The sequence below is a fragment of the Chinchilla lanigera genome, unplaced genomic scaffold (assembly GCF_000276665.1).
Source record: "Chinchilla lanigera isolate Chin_1 unplaced genomic scaffold, ChiLan1.0 scaffold00025, whole genome shotgun sequence".
Classification (NCBI taxonomy): Eukaryota; Metazoa; Chordata; class Mammalia; order Rodentia; family Chinchillidae; genus Chinchilla; species Chinchilla lanigera.
Genome location: NW_004955426.1, coordinates 5,308,163 through 5,326,624, shown reverse-complemented (window position 1 = coordinate 5,326,624; position 18,462 = coordinate 5,308,163). Strand labels below are relative to the sequence as shown.

The 18,462-nt window shown below is 38.9% G+C and overlaps 1 pseudogene; it reads left to right on the top strand.

Annotated features, from left to right (window-relative positions):
* Window positions 1-320: 320 nt before the first annotated feature.
* LOC102006050 lies at window positions 321-17,857 on the top strand (annotated as a pseudogene).
* The last annotated feature ends 605 nt before the right edge of the window (window positions 17,858-18,462 follow it).

Genomic DNA, 18,462 nt, shown 5'->3' with positions numbered 1-18,462 from the left:
CCAGTGCAGATCTGCGAAATAGGCCTGCATGAGATATTATCTTGGGCTCTAGGTCTCTAGTTGGGCTCATGGGAGGAATTGTTATGGGCTCTAGGTCTTCAGCTGGACTCATGCGGGACGTTGATGTGGGATCAAGACCCTCAGCTGAATTCTTTGGTCTTTAGTGTGTGGACAGATTTCCCGCACTCTCTTTTTGTATATGACTCTTTGGGTGACTGTTATAAACCATCTAATAAAATATATGTCCTGTATTACATTGTTCCTCTTGCAAAATCCCAGACTACAACAATGCAGTATTTTATGGTTGCAGTACATTCTTCATGAGTACTTCAAAGGTAGTGACCAAAAAGAAAATCCTGGAAGCCAAGGAGGGGTACAAAAAACATCCCCAGGATGGTGTCTTTAATAAAAAGGGATGGACTACATGCTTGAGAAACATGCTTGGCATCTTCAAATAGAAGTCAAATGTTCCTTTTCAGAGGAAGTGTTCTTTTCACAGCAGGAACCAGACCCAGAGCCCCCCTGGCTTACACACTTGAGGCTTTCTCTTGTTCAGTTTTGGTATCCAATCCTAATGGCCCCCAATTCTAGCGCGCAAAAGAAAATACTGGCCAAATATTTGCTAGAAGCTTCTGGTAACTTACATGGTCTGGGATACAAGCTACATGATTTTGGCTACAGAGGAGTCTCTGCCCAAGAGACTGCTGGCCTAGGGAGGTCTGTTCATTTGATTAATTTTAAAGGAACAGATACAGTAGCAGAAATTGTTCTAATTAAAAAATGCTATGGAACAAAAGATCCCATTCCAAACTATTCTATTCCAGCAGCAGAACACAGTACTGTACCCTAACAGCTTGGGAAAAGGACCAGGAAAAAGATGCTTTTCAACTTACAGTCACAATTTCCACCAGTACTTATATCTGTGGTCCACAGTAGCGATGCCACTTATAATGCGTGGGGAAAACACGGGGTGAAGATCTAAGACATCTAATGCTATCGAGAAGTACGGAGGTACTGCTGCTACTCAGACATGACTCTGGAAATCCTCTTGATACTCTATTACAGGTATGGGATACTTTAAATAAGTTTTCTTTTACTGAGAAACCAAAAGTCTATTAATTTTCTGTCATCTTACCTTTGAGTTATTTTGGGGGTTGAAGTAGATATTAATACCTTACAAGAGACTGGAGAAGGCAAGAAACAAAAGAAGTGCAGCACTGAAGATGTTTCCTTCTGTTCCTTCTGGAGTTTTCGTATATAAGTTAATAAGAAATTTCTTCATTCAAGTAAAGCTATGCGGTCACCAGTGGCCTCAGGTTTATGAGCCTCAGACTCAGTTGTTGATCCCAACAAAAGGTCCAAAAAGGGAAGATCACTTTTAAGTAGGATGCCATCAGGGAATTTTGGTTACATTTGAGGAGGGAAAAGGAGACCTTGAGAATATAGTTGCGAACTCCTCCAAACTGTCTTCAAGAGTGGGAAGGTGATAAAAAGTTCTCGGTGTGAGGAAGTAAGAAGGAATACACAGCTGAATGTGAGTCAGGCTTTCTCTTGTGATGGGGTGGTGTGCGTGCCTTTGTGGACTTGCATGTGTGCGTGTGTGCACCTGTGTGAGGGGATGTGATTGCTAATGTTCCCTGGGTAGATGCATGGGAGTTTCCTTGTATTTAAGACACATTATTGCCCAGTTACTGTACTTGTTGGTTTATGTACATACTGCTTTTTTTCTTCTTTGTTTCCAGTGTTTAGGTGATCACAAATTAGGAAACACTTACAAACACTATAAAAGATTAATGCTAGAGCAAGCGTTTAAGGGCCCTGTGCCAATAGATGGTAACCCAATCTAGTATTGATATTTTCATAAATAGCAGAACCAAGAAACTTTGATATATAACTAAAGGTCACATCAAACAGATTTGGATAAGTTATATGATTGCTTTATGTTTATATTTAACTTGTACTTTTGTACAAACAAGATTGTGTAAGATATATTTAAAGTTTCAGTGATTTAACACTCTTTCATCTTTTTCATGATTTTTATGAGCACAGACTTTCAAGAGAACTCTTGAAAATAAATTACAGCGCATTTTGTCCACTAATCAGTAAATAAAACAAAGCTGGGCTTACATACAATGTCTTAAAGTTGTTTGTGCTATTCTACTAATTGAAAATTATGTCAGGACATGCTCTATACAATTACTAAACTCAATGTCCCTAGTAGAATATGCGTTAGTCATTCTACATCTAAGAAAGTAATGGTTCTTACTGAAATTTCTAGGCATTGTACTGTTACATACTTTGGTTATTGTATTGTAGCAGTGAAATGACAAATTTGAAAAGTCATTACTACAGTTTTCTATGTTAGAAGCTGCCTGTGTCTCTAATATGCACCTCAGAATTTTAAGAGATAATGTTTTTGGAGAGAATTTCTGCTTCCACTGTAGAATATATAAATAAACATTAAGTATTGATAAAAATGGAAATAGTATATTCTAAAGTAATCACTGAATTTAGTTTTCATATTTTATAGTTGGTATGACTTAAGTGAATTAACTAGAATGGGTAGTGAGCATACTTATTTTAAATGTTTTGCTTGTATTCTTCATTTACCTTTTATAATATTAAACTGACTATTAAATTGGAAGAAATAGTGGAGAAACTTTTGTTCTACTGCTTAATTTGAGATAGGGAAATATATCGACTGGAGATATATCAACTTTTCTGTTTCAAACAGAAAAGAACTCAATACTTATCATTGCTTTTTGATTTTTATACATAGCAGACAAGTGGAAAGTAAATTGACATTCTGTCATTTCTATTTCAGTAAGCTAGGAAAATATTAATTTCAAAAAGGACTAAAATAAGTTACCTTTCTATTAGAGACCACATGCTAGATGGTGAACAGATACAAGTCTGGAAAATATTAGAAACTTTTCTATAGGGAAAAGTACTTCCCTCAACTGTAGAGTGTCTTTAATGGGACTGAATTCCCAAGTAGAACAACCGAATTGTTGTTTTTGATGCTCGTATTTACAGAAAACTAGATGCTACTTTCCCCCTTCTTGAGGGAGATAATTTCTTTCAGGAAAAAGAAGTGAACGTCTGATAAAAAGTACTAGAAATGTTAAAGTATACTTGTCTCTGCTCTTATGTAGAGACACAGTTTTAAGGGAAAAAAGGTCTCAACGAGCTGATCGCATTGTTAAAAAGCCCAAAACTTCTCACCAATTATTTATAGTGCATAGTTTGGTGCCTCAATGGAAGTAGCCTAAAATACAGTAATTTATTTCAATGGCATTAAGATAAAGATGATAGAGAAAAGTTTGAGATGATTGATCTATTATTTCAAAATAATGTCTCTGCCAGAATCTACTTGGTAGTTTTTACTGACTTCAAAAAGTGTTCAATTTGGAAAAAGAAATAGACATGTCTGGACAATGTCTAGAAGTATGATGTTATTCATTTCTTTTCTCAAAAAATAAAGACTTTGAGAGCAGAAGGGTTTTTATTTTAGTGTTATCAGATTGATCGAGCCATTGGAGCACAAGGTTTCGATTGAGAAAGGAATGTGTCCAGACTTGTTAATTAATGCAGCAGAATAGATTATAATGGGCAAGTCAGGCTTCTAACTTCAGAAAAGGACATTCAAGGGAACACATTTCCCTACCACACATGGCCCTCGGAAGTACATAAATCAGCAAGTAAACTTCAGGAAGGAGGAAACTCTAGTTAGCCTGTGATCTACATTACTCTCCTGGGACAGATGCTTTTACTTTGTCCATCCTTGTATCCTTCAGTTCACAAGAAATTCCTTTCAAATATTTACCATAGAAAAAAGAATGTCCCTATGTATACTGAAAATTAGAAGAAACCCACCCCAGCTGATGTGAACAATAGAGAAATAATTACACAATGACGGAGACTTTTAAAAAAGACACAACCTGAATACTCACTAAGTTTGAGATGCCTTAGTTTCAGGTTATATGTGTCATATGATGAGTGGATAGAAATTTTTTTTTCATCTGCAAAAGTTCAAGGAGATATCTGGCTGGGAAGTCCAACATATAAAATGGAGAAGCCACTGTTTAATTTTGTTTGTTTGTTTTTATAGCTAAATAAAGTGATTGTCCTAGATATGTTCAAATTTACCATCTGGCTCTCATTCGATATTCTCTTGGTTTAGAAAAAAACCACTGCACCAGAACTGCCTATTACGGCTATTCTGATTAAGACGAGATGGGGGACAGATGGTAGAATTATGTGGTGGAGAAAGGGATGGGGCAGTGAACTACGTACACTCTGCTAGCAGAGAGGCTGGTGAATCATTCGGCAGAAACTGTAAGTTGAATGTCACACATAGAAAAGTTTTCTGCCAAAATCACTAAGGGAAGATAATGTTTTTGAAAAGTATACATGTACATTTACATATAAGCATTTCCAGTGATGTGTGGACAATGACTATTATTGTTTGTTGCAGTCAGGATTTATTGAGAATTTATGTATCAGGGAACATACGAATATATTCTACCTTATTTCGTTCTCAACACTTAGAATTAGGCATTCCTACTATATCAGATTTCAAAACAAGAAATTAAGACTTTGAAAGTTATATATTTTGCTCAAGGTCAAATAACTAATAAGTAGAAGAACAGGAGTCTTTAAACCAGTTGGACTCAGATTCTCACCGACTCTGCTACACTGCTCCCTGTGACCTTTAACAATTGCTAAAGCAGCTGGGTCATATTTATCTGCTCTATGCTTACATTTAACAATTTTTTTTGCCATTGTTATTCCTCTTTTAAAAGTATATGCCTTTTGGTAAAAGTGCATGCCCTCCTCTGCAGTTGAGGGAGATTTCAAGTAATAATTAGAAAGGGTTTAATAAAACCCTTTCTAATCTAGTCCTAACACATCCTATGTGATATTGAATTTTAGATGCCATCTCTTCAGTCCTTTACATTTTCCTGTCCTGGAATACTTCTTTGCTTGCTGTACAAAATAGCACTGATCATTGTCTAGCCCACCTCGGTTCAGCTAACATGCACGATTAACTTTGCAAAGCCCTTGGGCCTCTCAGGACATTAATATTTGACTGACTTCACTCATCCATTGACAGTCCACATTTTGAATTCTTTTTCAGTTATCAGATATGTTAGATTATAGCTTGCCAAGTTGAATTTCAGTCACTCTGTGGTTTTCCCTTCAATTTATTCTTCTGTCATTCAGCAACTCCCAATGTAGAATCAGATTTCATTACTGCAGTGTTTTCAAATTCTTCCAGATTGTTAATAAAGATGTTAAACCTGACCAGGCCTTCAAAGTGACCCCTTGGTTCACATTTGTGTGTGCTTTCAGGAAGACAATCCAAGAATAGCTTCAAGTGAATACAAACTGTGAAATCGGATTGCAAGAAGCTCCTAAACTTGTTATCAAGGGTCAAAATAATTCCCCCTGTGGCAATCAAATGGAAATGGTTTGCAATATCAGGAATAAAACATGAACAAAGGACTAGAAGACACAAGAGAAAGAGGATGTAGAGAGGAAATGAAGAACAGTGTCTGCAGTGCTAGAATACTGTTACAGGCTTTTAAAAAAGATTATATGCTCCCTACTTTAAGAAACAGTTAATATCGTATTACATTCTCAGCACAGGTTTACTTTTCACCTCTTTGAAATCATGATACAGAGGTGAGCACTACTTCCACTCAGTGCGTGGCAATGCTGAACTACATACTGACTCATCAAAGTCACTCCTCTTTGGCATAAAATCAAAGTTCATCAATCTGCATTAGATCTTGTCAGGTGTCTGGTATTTAGTAATGTAGCTGAGTGACTTGTACATTACAAGTACACAATAAATATTTGTTTAATAAAACCCTTTCTAATCTAGTCCTTTACATTTTCTGACATAAAGCTTGCCAGAGATGTTTTGATAAGACACAACAGCATCCTGATCCCTCCCTCATCTCCCCTTAGTTTTTTATCTCTGTGGGGCACTGACTCCTACTGTATACACAAGAAGTGATGACTTGTTGTCATAGCCTGCTTGGGCTGCTATAGAATAACCACTGACTGAATGGCTCAAAGAAGAGAAATTAATTTTCTCATGGACTGGAGGTTGGAAGACCATGTCAAGGTGGAATATCTGTCTCCAGATTGCAGATAGTCACTGTCTCACTGCTTCTTCGCAGTGTCTCTCCTCAGGGCCTATGTGTCAAGCCAGTGTCTCTTCTCTTTCTCTTAAATAAGGAAGGAGGTTCTATTGGACAAAGGCCCCACCTTTATGACCTCATGTAACCTTAATTGCCTCTCTAAAGTCCTAGCTCCAAATATAGTCAGGTCGGGGGTTTGGGCTTTACTAGATGCATTTTTGGGAAGCGTACTTTACTGATGCTGCCTGTCTCTTCCACAGTGGAGATGTAATTCTCACCCGGGTGTGTTCCATTTGCTTTATGCTTATCTCTCGCTGTTGCTCAAGTACCAACCTCAGTCCACCAAGGGTAAGACTAGGCTAATAGTCTCCAAGTAGTTAGCACTCTTCCCTGCAGTGCTGCAGTGCTCTGCTTTGGGAGACATGAGGCAGTTCTTAGCCTCATGAGCCCAGGGCAGCTCTGCCGAGATCACACTTAATGTTTCTGACTCCTTAAGAAAGAGCAGCCTGTGACTGCTGCATTGGCTTCCGCAGTGTTGCCCTAAAACTTTGTCCACTTAGGACCTTGAAATATGATCTTGTTTGGAAATTGTGTTTTTTTCCAGGTGCAATCCTAAAGTGAGGCATACTGGGTTCAGGTACAACCTAAGTCATTATAAATAAAGAGTCAGACACACAGGAATGAAGAGATCCAGAGAGACATAGAGGAAAAACAACCATGTAAAGATGGAGGGAAAAAGTACAGTGATGTAGCCACCAGCTGAAGAATGCCAGGATTGCTGACAGCAGCTAAGAGAGAAGTTTCTGGATGGAACCAACGTGGCCGACAACTTACTTTCAGACTTCTGGCCTCAAGAGTTATATAAGGCTACCTAGTTTACAGTACTTTTTTGGACTATTGGGAGGAAACTAATACAGTTGTTCTGTTCCCTGGAGCTGCAATCCTCCCTAATACATATCACCCTGATGAACTCAAGCCCCCAGCCACCCTGTGTCCATTGGATTGTGTACCTACACTGCCCTGTACAGCCTCTGATCACAAGGCATTTCTACCCCTGCCTGGCCAAACCTGCTGCTAGTCCTTGTTTCAAATGTTCCTCTGGGAAAATTATTTCTTTGGTACCTGGTCTAAGCTAGCCATTTTTTTCAGGTCACAATGACCCCATTTAAATTCTCTTTTTTGCCCTGAATGATACCTGACTTTTAAAACAATTTTAAATTCATTTTCTTCGCTAATCAAAATGTAAGTTCCATGAGAGCAGGGACCATGGCTGCCTTTTTCATGGTTGCCCCCAGAACTCTGCTCAGACCAATGAGTATTTGTTGGATGAATTGATGTTTTCTTTAACATGACATGTCTATCATCAGAACCACCCTTGTTTTCCTCCTTCACCTTGTCTTCTTCCTGGCATTACTTTTTAGTAAGCACCTTGAATGAAAAACTCCCTATTCATTTATAGCCTAAAAACACCAGGACCTGGAAGTACAAGTGTTATATATCACTTTTCTTTCTTGCCACTTCCAAGAAACCTTTTGCACTCTGTCTTCTAAACCTCCAGTTCATTTGTGTCCTTGTCTTGGCCTGGACCACCTGCAATTCCTCCTACTTGCTGCCTTTGACCATTATTCAGTTCCATCCCTCCTTCTGTTGATGAACATGGCACCAAATTGTCACTGTTTCAACCCTTTGTCATTCTTGCTGACTTCAACATCCATGTGTAACATCTTTCCTTCATCTTGATTTCTCAGTTTTTCAGCCTTTCACCTCTATTAATTTTCCACCATTCACTCCAGCAATTCAAGCTCATGGCTACACCCTTGACACAGTTAACATCAATAAAGGCACCACTGAATAATTTGACATCAAACATACATTTTTGATTCCTACCTCCATCCTTTGCCCACCTACTATAGTTCTTCTACTTAAGCAGTTCCCTCCCCAATTCTTTAATCTATGATTCCAATACATTTTCATGGTCAGTTACCAGGCTTATGCCATCACTTTCCCACTTATTTATCTTTGACTGCAGAGCCTCTTTAGAATGACTCCACTGGAATCTGTTGCCCCCTCTGTGTTGCTCTTATCCACAAATCCCCACCGTTGGTCCAATTTATTCTAAACTCAAGTAGCTACATGTTTCTGGAAAAAAAACCTAAAACAAATATAAAACTGTGATGCTGATTAGTCATACTTAAGGCACTTTTAGTTGATCATTCAACAAATCTCAAATGAATAATCAACATTATCCTATAAACTCACTGCATTTCCCTGGAATGTTTGATTTCTCATTGTCTGAAAGGTCTATTTTACACCCTTTCCTCTTCTCAGATATTTTTCCCTGCCCTTCGACAAATGGCCTTTCTCCATATTTATTAACAGAAGCAGTCAGATTCTGCTCTACTATATCACATTTGCCATTTTACCTCCATGCGTACTTGTATTTTCTGATTCCAGTTATTGTTGTGGACTAAGGGCCCATGTTGCTATCTAATGCTTCTCTCTATTCTTTGGTCTTGAGTCTCTACACGTTTTGGGTGCTCGGGCAGTTTGTACCTGCCATTGTCCACAGCAATCTCTTGCATCTTCCTCTCTCCTTACAGGATAATTCCCATCAGTGTATAAACATATTCCAATATCCCCTATCTTTTTAAAACAATCCTTTGATCTCACATCCATCTCCAGTCATCTAGTTATCCCCCTCTCATCTTAAACAGTTGTCAGTTCGTGTGTCTCAACAGTTCATCTTTAGTGTTTAATTCCCACTAAGTGTATTATCATCTATATCAGTCCAGCACTCATGTTGCCAAGGTCACTAATGACTGCCATATCTTCAAGGAGATAGTCACTTTTATCTTTATCATCCTTCATCTTTCAGCTGAGTTTTCCATACTTCCTTCTTTTTGGTTTTGGTTTTTTTCCGGTACCGGGAATTGAACTCACGACCTTGCGTTTGCCAGGCAGGTGCTGTGCCGCTGAGCTAACTCCCCAGCCCCCACTTCCTTCTTTTTGAAATACTTCCTTGAGTTCAATTTCATAAACATCTTCTTCTCAGACAACAGGCTATCAGAGGACACCCCTATCTCTCGTGTTTCCTTTTCTACAGATAATACAACAGACCCCCATCTACTCCACGGATTTAAATATTATAAATAAACCAGAAACTCCGCGTGATTTCCTCTGGCTTGCCTCTTTCATAAATGCCAGGATGGCATATCTCATTATTTAAGACCCTTTTTGAGTCTATAATGAATATCTTAAATTTAGCTGGAGAGAACTCATATCTTCTTATGTCTTCTCAACAAACTTCTTCTCCCCTTGAATCTTTATCCCAGTCAATGCACCATTATCCACTTAGTTCCTCAAGCAAAAAGACTTGGTGATTGATTTTTCCCCGGCGCCTTCCTATCCACTTGATAACCAACACTAGCTGAGGGCATTCTACGCGGCATCCGTGGCTTCCTGAACTTGATAACTTCTTGCTTTTTCTGTTCCTGTTGACCTCATTCAAGCCATCGTCAGATTTCATTTCGGCCACTGTGACAGTTTCTGAACTTGCCTCTGTTTTCACTCTTGACATGTGGTGACCCATCTTGTACTGACTCATGTGTCGTCCTGGGCACAGCAGTCCATACGACCTTTACAAATTTTAAATCTGATGTCAGCAGTCTTTTCCTTAAGCCTGTAGAAAGGCTTTCAAACAAAGGAGGATGCAATTCAATCTCTTTCCTACTTATACTGCCCATTATCTATGTATGACCTGACCTCTGCCTCCAGTTACAAGTTCACCTCTCACCCTCCCTCCTCACCCAGCACTTTCCAGACGTATGCACCTTCCTCCATGCTTAGCACATCTATTTCTTATGCTCGGGATGTTCTCATTCTCAGGTCTGTCCATGGCTTCTTCTTACTACTATGCATACTTTCTTCTGCGAAATGCAACTTTCACACTTTTTAAAAGCCTTGATCTGACACATTAGGTCTCTGCATAGCACTTCGTTGAGATATTTCCTGCACTTGAGTTGACATATTTCTTGTTTATTTGTCTACCTTTTTACCTCCTGACCCTGTAATGTAATGTCCATGGGAACAAGTATTGTTGTTGTCTTGTTCATTCCAGAAAACACATGCTGTGAACATGGTTGGCCCAGAATAGCTAGCTACGCAGTAATTACCTGCTGAATGAGTAAATAGAGTTGAAGAACTTACTACTATGTTGTACTGAAGGAAGTTTCCAAAGATCACCAAGTCACGGAGAATCTTCCTTACTTTTTAAAAATGAAGATCTCCCAAAGCCCTTTGTTCTGACAATGGCCATTACATTATTTATTTTGGAATTGTTTATTTTCCATATCAACTTAAATGTTTCACTTATTCAATGCTAGTATCTGTGAGTTACCAGCATTTTGAAGTTGCACTTTTTGCCTCCTTCAAAAGCTGCAAGATAATTAAAAATACGTAGATATATACAGCTGATAGTATGTGATGGATTCCATGGAATTGAGTAAAAACTTTCCTGCTCAGTGGTGCCTGAAATTGCTTTATCTGGGCAAGCTTTTTCATTCTAAATCAGAGATAAAGTGTAAAGATAAAAGATCTGAGTAGAGTCTTAGTGGGCAAGCCTTTGGCACCTGCAGAGGAGGGTAGGGGAAGCCACCTAGCAGGGCCAGTAGAACAGCCTCTACCTATGACTTCCTCTGCATTTTTAATTCTGGTACAGAAACAAAAACTTGGGTTGTGAGGGCTGTATAACTCTGAGCTGTTAGTAAATAAAGATATAACACTACATCATGCATCAACTGCCTTCTTTCCTTTGTCTTAGTCAAATTTTATTCCTTTCTTGCCTGTATATATATTCATTTCTTCATTTTGTCCAGGTTTTGATAGTCCCTCTCTCCCTATAAATTTTCTTTAGGCTGCTCCTTATACATGAAACATATATTTCTCTTCAGCCTTTCTCTGAAGAATCCCTCTCTTGCAAATTTGTTTCCAGAATTATGTCTGACCAAATCATTTGAAGGCAGTCCCTTGATAAAATTCTCTGCCAAGGAGAAAGCAAGAGAAATGGCTCAAGAAGGTAAGTGAAATGAAACTGAAAGTCAGTAATATCTTATATGTGAAGCCTGCCTACCTTCTGGCTCTGGTTTCTGATTTGCTTATTTAGTCTGTTTCCTTCTTTGTCCTTCAACCGCAGACTGGAGGTCAAGGGCAGTCCCTTTCTTTATGTTCAAAATCACCCTAAACATAATAGCAGCACCTGGTTTGCTGTACTTTGCAAATGTTATCTGCATCGCTTACCTTATACATATTTTTCATAGTGATGACTATGCACACTGTCTTGATTCAACATCTATTTTCAATGAGGGACACAGTGTTGATGTTACTTCCATTGTTCAGAGCACAGCAAACAAAGCCCAAGATAGGGATCTAAATGTAGTAGTTGTGCATCCTTACTCTGCATTGGAAATTGAAACACAAACCATATTTTATCTGAGAATGTCTCTTATATGGAAGTAAAGGGAAGAAGGCAAGGTGAGAGCTGTATTGGGAGTCTAATGCAAAGATAGGTATTAATAGAACTGAAGATAAGGCACATAGATTTGCTTTGTCAAATATATTTATGTAGAAATATAAAGTAATAATGTATTCTACTGACAGTTGATTTTTTCATCTTTGGAATAATGATTGTTTTAAACTTTCAGAGAAAAATGTTTCAAATTTGCTACCTAGGAAGAGAGGGAATGGCATTAAAAGATGACTTAGATTTTATTCTCTGCAATTCTTGTTGAAGGTTGTTCTAATTTACTGAAGAAACTGTAGAGAATTTATTCAGTTAATATTTATACTATGTTCTGAATATTATTTTATTATATTTATTTCCTCAAGGTATACATATGCCAGCCATGTTCACATGTGTCCAGTCTGTGTTTTGCTCTGATAACTTTCTTAACCCACTGAACAGTATGTCATTAATAAACAGTAGTATTCATTAAATTAATTGAAAGTTTTCATTTGTAATGCCCAAAATATTGAATGTTTGTCTATTTTAAATTTTTATTTTCTTTCTTATATCTCAGTAAAACCTCAGTAACATCTCTAAGAAAAAAGGAAAACAGAAGTGCTATATGTACTTAGTGATGGGCAAACCTAGGACCAGGGAATTACACAACTGGATTACATCCCTGGTTGTGTTGTTAAAAGAAGTCTCTGACCAGAAAGTTGGAAGCTGTGCATGCAATTGTTTCTTATAACTTCATATCCGCACCCACTCTATCATTATAATTGAGTGAGGCACCTTAAAAAAAGGAGGAATTCCTTGGACGGATGTGATGTATGATGATATTTTGTAGAAGAAGACCTGACCCATTGAGGTCTCCTGATGTGTGAGGACTTTGGTAGCCCTGGGGGTCTCTGCGATGACATGTGAGGGCCTCTCCTTCAGAGGGTTACAATTTACTTGCTGCGGTTACTGCTACTGTAATTCTGACTTCTCTTATCTTGGCTCAAAGGTGACACTCCAGAAAGATCTAATCAGGTTGGCTTAGTTGGACCTATTATCTACAGCCACAGACATCCATGGTATACATGAGGTCTCACGCTTATATGATTGATGCAGTTTACGGAGAAGCAGGAATCCGGTGCGCTGTTAGCTCCCCATAAATTGGGTATTTAGTAGTTAATATGTTTAATTGCTTGGCTCTCCAGGCCCATGAACCATTTTCCAGTCAATCCGGTGTCCCTATTGGGACAAGGCACCTTAACATTCCGGGTTCTAGGTCTAAACTGTCAATCTAACCAACATTAGTACTTCTCTATACAATCATTTAAGAAGAAGAGACAAGAGAAATAGAACATCTATTTTACAAAAAGAAAACTTACAAATGAGAGACTTACAGTGAATCATAGAGAACTGATTACACATGTCTTTTCTGCCGTCTTCCCAAGCTCTACTATGATTTAGTCATAAGGATTTTGACAGACAAATCCCATAGAATAGAAAGAATAAGAGTAGAGAAAACAGTAATACAATTTTGGAAGCTAGAAAGGAAAGAGGGAGGTAAGTGAATTAGCAGTGCAGAGGAAATTGAAATATAAGCTGAGAAAGAAAAGCCAAGTCAAGTTATATCACAGAAGTCCAGAAATGGAAGGTTGAGGAAGCACTGTGTACCTCTGAAAATGGGATTTGTGTGGTGTTGGACAGAGAAGATTTCTGCTAGACCCAGAAAGATTATCTTCAAGTACTTATGTGAAGCAGTAACCCCAGACTCCCCCGCTCCATTTCAATCTGAATTTCAGTTTTGCTTCCCTGCCAGAAGATAGACATTTTCTATGGAAAATCTGAAACAGAAGAAATCCCATCTTGGAAATTCCTGCCTGAAGGAGAAGATACTGAAATCAAGGGCTTTGAATGAAACTTTGCATAGAGCATACGGACAGTGAGATCTTCTAACCCCTTCCAATAGCTGCACCTAAAACTCTTGCAGGTAGGGCCATATCCCTGCGAATGAGAGAAGTAGTGCCTGACAGATGAGCCCTACTCAGATGGCATCAAGTCCTTGGAAGATGAGGTGCCAGGGCTGGCTACATGCTGTGGGACTAGTCACAGGAAGACCTCTAGCTTGGAGTTTAATGCTGTGCAGTTGCCATCTTGAAATACTAAATTCTTAATTAATGTGCATTTGTGCTTTGCAAGCAAAGCCAGGGGAACAATGAAACCTGCACCATGGACTTCAAGACTCAACTCAGGGTTGAGACCTCCTGTACCCTAGAAGGTTCTCCTGAGCTTCTATGCCCCCTTAATCTCCTGTCCTGTCTATATCCCGAGTTCTACGGCATCTGTTTCCTGCAGCCCCAGTAAGGGGCCTGTACACAATTATAAGAATGGTCAGGGATGGACTCAGGCCAGGGGCTGGCAGTGCCTTGGTAAGCTTGGGGGGCTACCAGTGGAACCTCTCACCTAACTACTATTTAGTGGAATAACTGGGAATCTGCAATCCCTTGGGGGTGTGTATGTCTCATGTGTACCATAGGTCCTACCTTATTTTCTTATTAATTTTCTTATTTTTGGCTGATCTTCTTATTTGCCTTTGAGAATAGGGAGAATGTTTTGAAACCTGAGGTAAAAGTGGGTTTCTTCTGGCAAATTTAGTTGTTCTTGTTTGAGGTGCCCAGGGGTGCTATCCACTAAATCAGTGTTTCTCAAAAGTGTGATTTTAGCATTTTGCATGAACATTTCTTTGTTATGAAGGCTTGGGGTCCCTGTTTCTACCAGTGACAACCTACAGAAAACTTAGTGACTACAAGAACCCCGAATATTTCCCAGACATTTCCTTGATATCCTCATTAGATGAAAACCTTTATTCACAATTAAATATTTGGCTTGAGGCTTTTTGGATTTCATGAGTTCAAAGCAAGACTTTACATCCTCACAAGAAGCTTATAGCTGCTCCAAATGTTCTGGGCTTCTTCTTTAATCTCCTCTGGCCAGAGTCAATCTTCCCAGCAGTGCCCCGATTCTGGTTCTGGGGTTGAATATTAATCTCTTGCTTTTCCCTGTATTATGTTGCAACTGTTTGGGATCCTGACTTCATTTGGACCAACACCTATTACATCCTACCTTGGCAGACCCAGGACATTAAGTCCTCTTTCTTTTATCCTCTGAGACAAGGTATCAAGTACACCTTGCTTAGCAAAAGATTCCACAGAAAAAGCTAAATCTAGTGCTCTTTAGACCTCAATTTCTGACCTGCAAGTTGATTTCTCATTTTTTTTTACAATTTATTCAAGCTTTCAGTCATTTTCAAAGTTGAAGTGGAATAGCAATCTAACTTACTGAATGCAGATCATTTAAAGATATCAGTAGTCACAAATATCCTCCAGTGATTAAGTAAAGTGTTATTATATACATAGTAAATATATATATATATATATATATGCAAGGACAAAGGGAAAAGAGAAAAGATGGGATTTAGAAACAATATTAATAACATAGTATAGTGACAAGACGAGAGAGTTAGAGCTGGTTAAGTTCATGCTTGAGTTCCTGCTGTACCACCTACCATCTCTGTGACCCTGGGTAAGTTACTATCTTTAAATCTTGATTTAAATCTTATCTTTAAATCTTAGTTTCTTCTTTGTAAAATAGAACAAACACGAGGCCATCATCTCAAGATGGTGGAGGACTAAAGAGGTAACATGTTTGTTGCTTTCACTTCCTTTCTGTTTCAGTAGAGTTCCCCAAATACTCTTACCCAGTTTTCTTTCCATTTTTTTCTTTAAATTTTTTGCTTCTTGTTTTGTTTTTGCAGTGGTTCTATCAACAAGAGCTGAACACATCTAGATGCCTGATAAATTTGTAAGTAGAATCTCAGAGAGTTGACATATTTTTTCACATGTTTATAATATTAGGTGCCATCAGCCATTTAAGAAAAATGGAGAGTCTGAAAAATAAAATGATAGGTAATGCCACCAGCAATCTCTTTTTGATTCATTAAAATATGGAAGAAATAGATAAGTCTGGCTTGCTTTTATATGCCTACAGTGAGGGGAGTTCAGAACTGCACAACAAAAGTCAAATTAATGATAATAGGAAATGAAGAATGGGTCTAGGGATATGGCTCAGTGGAGCAGTGCCTACCTGGTAAGGGTGAGGTTGTGAGTTTGATTCCTGGCACTGGAAGAAAGAAAGAAAGAAAGAAAGAAAAAAGAATATTAGAATGAGATGAGGAGGCAGATATGCTCTTGGCTTTAGCTGAGTTTGTGATAAGCTTCTAAGAGCAATTAAGAAAATTCTCAGTGCCACCACACGGTATGCACATTTAACTTCTATGAGTTAGCTAACTGGGTGGGGACACCGATCCTTGTCATAATTCTATTTGCCATTCCGCCAAAGACCTCACACTTCTAAGTGTGAGTGAAATGGGACACACATCTGTGGTTCAGTCCAGGGATCTTCTAGGCCTCTGTGTGAATCATCTCAGAGTGAAAATTATTCTTGTCTTATAGGAATGTGTTATTCATGTAATGTAGTCATTAAATACATAAAAGTAACTTCATTTAATCTCAAATTGACAAGACAGCAATCCGTGCTAACAAGAAATCTGGCTGGTGTGGATTTGAAGAAGGAATGTCAAGGGTAGTTATTTTACACATGATTTGTGCCCAAAAAGCTGACTTTAAAACCTAATCCAAGTGCATTACAACTCTGCTGTGACTAAAATTTATAGTTTTCACACAGTAATCAATATATCACTTTGATTAGTAAAGGTTTTTATGTACACTGGAAACTATAAAAGACTAAACATAAATTGGACAAAATTAACCAATAACTGAAGCAATATAACTTCCATATCTTACAAAAACCTTCTTTGCTTACTAAGTCTCAATCTTGGTGCAAGAGTGATTATCCAATACTGAAAACATTAAGTTATAGCTACAATAAAATAAACGCCAATGCACCCAAGTTTAGCTGATCATAGGTAAATCCTATAAGATATGTGAAATCTCACAAAACATGTTCAGAATCAGAATTTTTCCAGGATAAACAAACGGTGTCCAGGAGGTAGAGTGGGGAATTTCTTACCTTTTATCACCCAGTGGATAAATAATGCATAGGCCTGGTGAGCACACAGTAGCAGTAAGGAGACTTGAATTGCTCTGTAGGCTATTTTATTTGGGGCGTAGTAGACTGAACTTTTGCTGCAGAAAGTTCTCCTCCTAGGAGAACTTGATTGAAGATGAAGGTAACCCAGCACAACATCCCAACCAAAACTATGCAATCTATTAGGTACAAGTTTTGGTTCAAAAGGATGTGATAAATATAATTATAAAATTGCAACCAACCATCTGTTTCTGCATCAGTGCACTGTGATTGGTCAGCACTGTAAAAATGAATAGTTTGTTAGTTTTGATGAACACTACTTGGGTTAACCTGGACATGTGATGCATTAGTGATAATTTATCTCAACACTTAGGTGTGTGTTCAAGGTGTGAATTCTGATTCTTACAGCGTTTACAAAAGCAAAGGATATAGAGAAGGCAAGCAGTCTGCTTTCACAGAAGGTGCAATGTTACCTAAGATGTTTACTGAGTTCTTACTGTATGGCTGGAACTATGCTTACAGCTACAGATGCAGACAGAAGAAACACAGTCCCTGCTCTAAGGGAATTCATGTTGAAGTTGCAGGGGCTGTGGGTCAGTGCTGTGACAGAGAAAAAACAGATTATGCTGATTCACAAAAGAGAAAGGTCCTACTCTGTTCTTTGGGAGTATCAGGGAAAGCTACCCAAAAGTCAAAAATTTGGCTTTTTTGTTTTTTTTAAGATTGAGAGCAGTCAGCCAACTGAGAAAGGAGTAAGAAGAAAGAAATGCAGAAAGAAGAATAAACACATAATAGAGCAAAATAATCACCTTGGCACACTGTATGTACGTGACTCTGATGGGTTCCAAGATCTGCAAGCACTCAGTGTGAACAATGTGCAAGGAGTGCTGCAGAAAGAGATGAGGTGGGAAAAGCTACTTCAGAGGTCTTAGGGAGAAGGGACGAGGGGCTGGACTACGGCAGAGTGGTACAATGTGAGCCATGGATGTACTTAGGAAGCAGCTTCATCCATGAGCTGAGGGCTCGGCAGAGCGACTGGGCCCAGGAAGCACTGAATCAGGAGCGATGTGGGCTGACTGATGACATGCACATCCTTGAGAGCACTTAGTGATTTGAGAAGCGGGAGCCAGTGGGGAGAGAATATTAACATTTATGTGCAGAGATAGGGAGAGGAGCCCAAAACAGAGACAGAGAAGGATTCGCAGGGTGAAGAGGGTTGGTGTCTTGGAAAACCACAGGGATCATAAGCAGGAGCAAGTGGGCAGCCATGTCCATGACAACAGAGGTTACTGAGGTGGAGACTGGAAATTGTCTGCTGCTGAGCGGCAATAAAGTGAATGGTTCCCTTCACCAGTGGCATTTTAATAGAGTGTGTGTGAGGCGGGATGAGGATGAGGGCTGTGCATGGGGATGAAGACTAGGAAATTCCCTAAGGTTAGAGAGTGAAGGAGAGCTTCAGAAAGTGGAGACAGTGACGGGGGACAGCACTTTCAACAAGGTTGAATCTGAAGAAGAGGTGATGGAGGAAAAGTTGGAATAATGGGTCCCCGTTTATTCATAAGAGAGCTTCAGTTTTTTGTATTGTGTTGAAGGTATAGGGTATTGGGTGTGTGTGTGTGTGAGAGAGAGAGAGAGAGAGAGAGAGAGAGAAGGAGATGTGAGAGGGGAGGGAGAAGAGAGGAGAGGAGAGGAGAGGAGAGGAGAGGGGAGGGG